The following is a 7324-nucleotide window of genomic DNA, read 5'->3' on the forward strand; positions in this document are numbered from 1 at the left end:
ACATATTGTCATGTCTTTTAACACTCCTAAAACATCTATTAATCATATGTAATAACTTTTTGTAAACAGAACCTTAATATAAAGTGACCAAAATCCAAGTTCTGTCAAAAACTTGTTTATCCTCACATTTCTGAAGCGTGTTTTGAAACAGACATCTGCCTCCCTTGGCTGGAGTACACACTATAACATGGGTTAAGGGAAGGTTTAATGTCTCGTTAACTTTTCCCTTTTGAAATAAACGTCTGATATAAAAACAGGACTCTCAGTCGCCTCTCCAGTGACTTCCAAACCTTCCTTCCAAAGCAAAAGTGAATCATACCAGAGGTAAGTGTTTTAAAAGGAAAGCCACAGTGGTGTTAAAAGGACTGAAGTCAGTGGGCCAGATTCAACTCACTCATTTTGTTTGTAATAATCTTTTTCTTATTTTTCCCCATGCAAAACAACTAAAACACACCTGGTGAGAAAAAAACAAGCAAAGGGAAAATGAAGGATCTATTTCACCACTGCGGTGTAGCCCCGTTGATTTCACTTCCATCGATGGGGGGATGACCTCAGGAGAATGGACCCCTTAGTGTGGAAAGCAGTAAAAGAATGTGTTATCAAGCACTATGGTTCTGACCAGCCTTATCTTTATCTAACGTACTGGAAGTACAGCAACGGCTAGCGGGAAGCTGAGCCAGATTGAACCAGGTTTGTCTCAGGATGGACTGGAGTCAAGTCTAATTCTGGGCATCTAAAACAGCCAGAGGAAATCAAAGCAGGCTCTGACTAAAGGAGAAGAGCTCGACCTAACTATGTCAGGTGGGAAAGTGTGAGAGTGTGGAGCTGTCAGGAGAGGAGGCCTGCCTGCCCACAGGCCAGCCTCCATCACCAGACATTCACCCCTTCTGGAGGGGAAGGGGAGAAGAGGTGAAGTAGGACAACACAATATGATTTGGGGTTTGAAGAATCCTTGTGTAGGTTCCAGGTCTCTCTCAGTTCCCCCCATCACTGATACGAACACAAACTGAAAGATGCTAGGGATACTACGTGGTGTAATTTAATGGTTCTATGTGGTTTTGGATAAATCTGTTGCTTTAAACCATTCACAGGTTATCTGTGTATTCCCAGAGTGCCTAAGGGGGAAAAGTCAGCCTTTGGGGGGTAATTAGAGACAGAATTCTGCTCTTGCGGAAACGCAGTCAAGAGTTTTAACCACTAGGATTCTCCTGTATCCCTGTACAAAACCTACACACCCATCCTCTGTTTCCCCACACTTTACACCTCAACCCTTAGGCCCTTCTTTGAGCCTGCTGTCCTTCTGATGGAGGAGGGCTGGGCTCGAAAGTCAGTCAGAGCTTTGTTGATGCACAGCATTCCCTTTCCTTGTGGGCTGCATGAGCTGCAGATATATAAAGAGAGACCTTTGCTGATGGCTTAGTCAGTGAGTGGGTTCGCTGCAGTTCTTTTCCTGTTGAGCTACACCCGACGCCAACTCCAGAGTCTGCTCTTTGATGTTATCATCTGTGTCACTGCAGTGTACTGCAGTGCATCGATATAGGATTAAACGTAACCTGGCTTGAGTACAGGGGCATCCGGCTCTGACCCGGGGAGGTCAGGTTGATGAATGGGCACTGCTGCCCTGTATCACAAATATTCTCTGGGTTTCTACGCCTGATTCGTGCTCACACAGATGGCTGTGCCGTGGATTAGGGATGCCGTACCACCATTGTTTGGGGATATGTTGGTTGATAGCCAATGGTCATTGATTTCTGACAGGGAGGGAGCCAAGCAATGGGAGGTGGGGGGATGTGGCTGGAAGCTGAAAAGGGGCAGGGGAAGGTGTCTGGAGCAGGGCCTGAAGTAGCAGGAAGGAATGGGTGTACAGGCTCCGGGGCCAGGATGGCAGGAAGGAGAATCAGCCGGTGAGAACGGGTGGAGGGGAATCTGGAGCCGAGGTTGTGACAGAGGGAGAGAAGAGACGGAAGTGCTGAGAGCGATGAGGCAGGCATTGGTGGCAAGAATACAGAATTTCCTGGTGCCCTTTGCACTTGCGTACTTTGCGTACGGGTAAGGACGGCCCTGGCCTCCGAGATAGGCTATCAGTTGTGCAAATCTTAGAGCTGAGGTTGGGGGAAAGTTGCACGTAGGACAGCCAGCAGGGGCTGGCAGGATTTGGGTGATACTTTGAATGACTGCTGCCATGTCGTGTCAGCCATTTTAACTGTAGGTTGAATTGGGCCAGCTGACACTGAGTTGGCAAACCAGTGCTTTTCCCTTGGTGCTTCAGCTTGTGCTCCAGAATCTGTTTGCACTTTAGAAAAAGCTAATCTCTAGCTCTTACGGTTGCAAAGAGTGCCAAACAAAGCAGCTATGGCTGCCTGAGTCTGCAGAGAGCCTGAAAGAGTAGCTCTGAAAGGCATGAACTGATAGTATTCATCTGAGCAGGATGTTGATTCTGAAGCCAAATGATAAGTTAACTATTTTGCTGCTGATTAAAACATACTGAAAAGCAGAGGGGTGCTCACATTATGAAGAGCTGGACAATTTACTGTGAGTTGCAACTTGCTCTGGCACTGCGTGTGAGTAGACCAGTGGGTTATCATCAAAATTCAGAAAAGTATCCCACCCTTTCCCTTTTTTTTCCTTTTCCCCAATCCCTGACCTTTCAGGAGGGACAAAACTGAACCAAAACCTCAGATCCAAACCCTGGAAGCTTGCACCCAGCTCTAAACTTCTGTGGCTTGGGTCCGTGCAACGCTTAATTTGTAATTTGCAACAAGGTGCCGGGGCTCAAGCAATTTTTTTTTTTAAACTTTCAGAACTGGCAAGCCCAGACGTGCCAGGGCTCTGAACTGCCAAGTCTAGAGCTGCTGGAGCTCAGCCCTGGCACAAATTAAACAGTGAGTCTGTGAGCATCTATCACGCCAGAATCCAACGTGCAACCTTTTTCAATACGAGGACGTGCTTTGAAAGAAATCAAATCGGAGAGAGACATTCATTGTGGCCTCAAGACAAATGGTGAGTCCAGGTCATGTCCCATACTAAAGTTATGTTGCTACCGTTAACAAAAAAATCCATGCTACTTACCCCAAAACAGAAACACTGCTGAGTAATAGTAGCTGGCAGAAAATGAATGACAGAGCATGTAAGCGGCCTTAGTATTTGCTTATTAATCAAATGTCAAGGGAGATTTTTCTCCAGTAAAGGAATCGGGGGGGGGGGGAGCAGGGGGGAATGGTGAATAACTCTTGTTATTGGAAGCTGGCATCTCTTTCACTTCTCAGAAGCAAGGATTTACTGGAAAAGAATGCTCAGAGGTGTAATACAGGTCTTCATTTCCTGGCCCCCGTCACATGATATGTTTGTTCTTTAGCAGCTAATAGCATCTCCGAAATCTACACAGGGAGCTGCATTCCTCACACTGCTGTGTGTCACCTAGGCCTTGTCTACACTAGCCTTCTTTCCCTAATGTCTCTTGCCAATAGCAGCCGCAGTGGGAGCACTGGTGTAGATCCAGTGTTAGCAGCCACGGGTGTTCTAACCACACGGCTGGTCTTGACCTGCTTTGAGCAGCTTTACATGACACAATGGTTAAATTGCACCCAGCACCTTGTCTACACTAGAGCTCAGTTGGTAACAATGATGGGAAACTTTAGGGAGAGGAAAGTTTAGTGTAGACATGGTCCTGTGGTAGCAAACGCTGTCACCTTCTTCTCTCACTTCTTAACAGATGAATGCAGGAGGAACTGAGGTCCAGATACTTTGCTTCGACATGTATATAGCTCTAAATGCTGGGTTGATGTACGTGGCCTGTTAATTCTTTAGGCACATGAACTGGCCGAGCCGGCAGTCACCGTTCCCTAACCAGGGCTTGCTAGGGGAGTGCTTTCTGCCCATTCGGAGATGTCATACAGCAGATAGACCAACATTTTCCAAACGCTTTTTCTGACAGTCAGCAGCAGACATCCTGTCTTCTCCTAAAGTCAAGTCTGAGTGATTGATTCTGCTCCACCCGGAGAGCCCGTGTGGGGTCAGCGACCCTGATAACATCTGCCATCTGGAACGAGGACTTGTGGCTGTATCATTCTGGTTGCTAAGGCAGTCCCAGTGCTGCCTGTTCCTACATTTTCTTCTTCCTCAGCTTTGGGAGACCTTTCGGTTTGTGCTCGAGAATTCACGCCGCTTGCTCGCGCTAGTGAAAAGCAGTCGGGATTCTGCTGCACACACAAACCTGCTCCACAGAGCCACCTTCCCAGCTCCATGCAGAACTAACTGCATGGAGTGGGTGAGACGTCGCTGTTTCCCGCTTGCAGCAAAATGATTTGCCCTCTTGGTTGCAGGAAGAAGCAGTGGAACAGCGTGTTCGTGGCCATCGGAATGAGTGGCAGCAGAATCCTAGGAAGCAGAAGACGGATTTGCAGCAGCACTAAGAATGGAGATGAGCTCTGGCAGAAGCCAGGAAGCCAGCAGGCCCTCCCAGGCTACATTGACAGGTAGCAGGATCAGGCCCCATTTGTTGCATATTTAATAAGCTAAACAGGAAGAATTTCTCCAAATCTATAACCAGCCTCAACACAGGGAACTGGTAAAAAGCCTTCTCCTGACCTGTAGGTGGCGGTATTGGTGCATCACAAACAGTGAAAAGGAAGATTACCCCATACCTTGAGCCATGCAGAAAATCCATGGCAAATACTGGGGAAATGACAGGGAAATGGGCATGCAATGAAGAGAGATGAGAATAGGCTTGTTCAGGACCGGCTCGAGGGACCAGCAAAGCAAGCATGGGCTTGGAGCGGCACAATTCCAGGGCGGTATTCCGGCCACGCTTTTTTTTTTTTTCGCTTGAGCGGTTGCGCTCTCAGAGCTTGGGGCGGCAAAAAACCTAGAGCTGGCCCTGGGTTTGTTAGTCTCTAGAGGGATTATGCTCTCCCTCGACCACCCCCTGCACTCACTGATTTATGAGTCTGCATTTGCAGTGGTTGAAGAGGCAGCCAGATGCCTGCATTCCAAGCTAAGGGGCAAGGCACAAGCTCAACAGCTGCAGACAGATGCTTTTCTTTGCCCTAAGCCCATTTTACATTTAAAATGGCACATGTGAAAATCCACAGGTTCGCTTGAGTTAACCTTATCCCCAATCACTGCAGTTCAGAGGCGGAGCTCTTGGCCTGAGCTGTTGTTTGCAGCACAGGGAGTGATGAGTTCTGTAACTCAGAGGAAAGCACCAATAAATAATAAGAAGAAAATCATCCCTCCATCTCCTCACTCTGGCAGGTTTACAGTGCTATATATGAGAGCACACTCAGTGGCAGAGGGGCTTTCATGCTGGAACATTCAATTTTCCAGCCAGCAAGCAGAAACACCTTGTTACTTGCTTGAAATTTCAGCTCCTTCAGGGCCAAAGGCTTGATCCTGCATTCCTAGCACACCCTCATCATCTCCCACTGACTTCACTGGGGTATTTAGATGAGGTGGGGTATTAGATGCAGGATTAGGTCCCAAGTGAGAGTAGCGAAAAGGTGCTGTTAATATTTGCAATTGGATGTGCAGTGAAGGGACAGATTGTTGAATGCTGCAATAAAACGCTATGGCTACCCCAATGGCAAATGCTGCAGCTATTTAATAGATCTATCAAAGAAGGAGATTTATTTCAAATAACGTGGTCCAGATTTGCAAGAGTGCTTCGATCCATTTTGTGCGGGTATGTCTCTAAGATTTTTTTTAACGGATATCTAAAATTAATTAGGCACCTAAATAAACACCAGCAGCTTCAGTACAGTGTTTGGATAGAACTACAAAATCTCTGAATATGGCCTGAAATAGCTTTTCTACACCTAAAAAGTCACATCCTTAAACCCTCTTACGTAATGGCCTTTCAGGGCTAGAGGTTGGCTAAATTTTTTAGGACGCTGAAACTATTAGCAACTTCAGGTCAAATTCACAAATAGTTTCGCCAGAAACAAACATTTTCATTTTGGCCATTTTCATTTCAAAAGGGTATTTTGTTTCAAAATGTAGCTATGTAAAAAAAACCCAAAAGCGCTTGAGCATTTGCAGAACACTAAGAACATGACTGGTCCCGCTGCTTGCTACGAGACTACTTCTGGTGCTTAAACCAGAATGAAACCAGTGAGAACTGAGAGTGCTTAGCACTTTGAAGGAGTCTCAAAGCAAGGAAGGAGCCCTTACAGATTTGAAGTGTCCACGCTTCCTGTTCTTGCTCACAATGATATATAGCACACTTGTGGGCTATTTGAGGCTCAGCCTTCTCTGACTGTTAATGACAGTGAAATATTACATTTTGATTTACATGGAATGGGAATAGGTAAATCACAAAATCATGGCTCATGTCTCGTCTGAGTTTTGACTTCTTTTTAACTTTCAAATTCTTTACCTGGATCTGAATACAAAAGATTTAAAGACACAGTTACAATCCCGTATGTGAAACACCACTATAATATGATACAGAAAAGTTAATGTTAGCGGTTAAATAATGTATTATAGTCCAGACAGGGAAGATCCAACGGGGGCTCACGTTGTTGGCTTTGTTCCTCACAAAAACGGTCTCGGAATTGAAAAACTGACCTTTTTACTGTGGGACTGTAGGATGCCTTTTGTAACTCACAGTAATTATTATTTACGAGATATTTCTGAAGTTGGTGTGCCTGTCAGATTAAGGACTATAATTCACACTACACTGCATGCATTAGGAAATCCCTGAGGTATATTACCTTCTGCCACTTGAAAGCAATACAGCAGGAAATAGATCACAGGAAATAAGTTTTTAAAAAAATGTCAGGGGGAAAGAAGGATGGGGGATAGGCTTCCATTCTTAAGGTTATTTAAGAAAAGAGAGAGAGAAGATATTCCCCTTAGTGTTTGTATCCTAGTGATGGATCTTTATAAGGATGAATAAGCAGTGTATACCAAATAGACATAGAGGAAGTGGCATACAGTGAACTATGATATAATGCAACTCTGCTTCTTGTGGTTGAAAGTCCTGAATTGGGTCCATGCTTAGCAATATTCACTTGGCAATTTGCAGGTGAAATTCACCCCTCCTTGCGCACAGCTGGTGTTACCAGGCTTTGTGTGGGGCACACTGTGGGGTAAGAGGGCTGAAGTTTACAACCCTTCCAGGCGATGGGATGGGGATGCCCTTATGTTGCCTAGTTCAGCCTATGAGATAGGGGAGCAGGGCTGCCTCTGCCATCCCACCTCGCACCCTGTGGGCTCACTGGATCTGTGTAAGCCTGGATCCTGCGGCCACTCGCCCACTTTACCCCTGGCTCTGCCCAAGTTGTCCATTCGATGCAATGGCACACCAGGGGAAGGACAAGAGTGG

Source organism: Lepidochelys olivacea (assembly GCF_965140295.1).
Source record: "Lepidochelys olivacea isolate rLepOli2 genome assembly, chromosome: 5".
NCBI lineage: Eukaryota > Metazoa > Chordata > Testudines > Cheloniidae > Lepidochelys > Lepidochelys olivacea.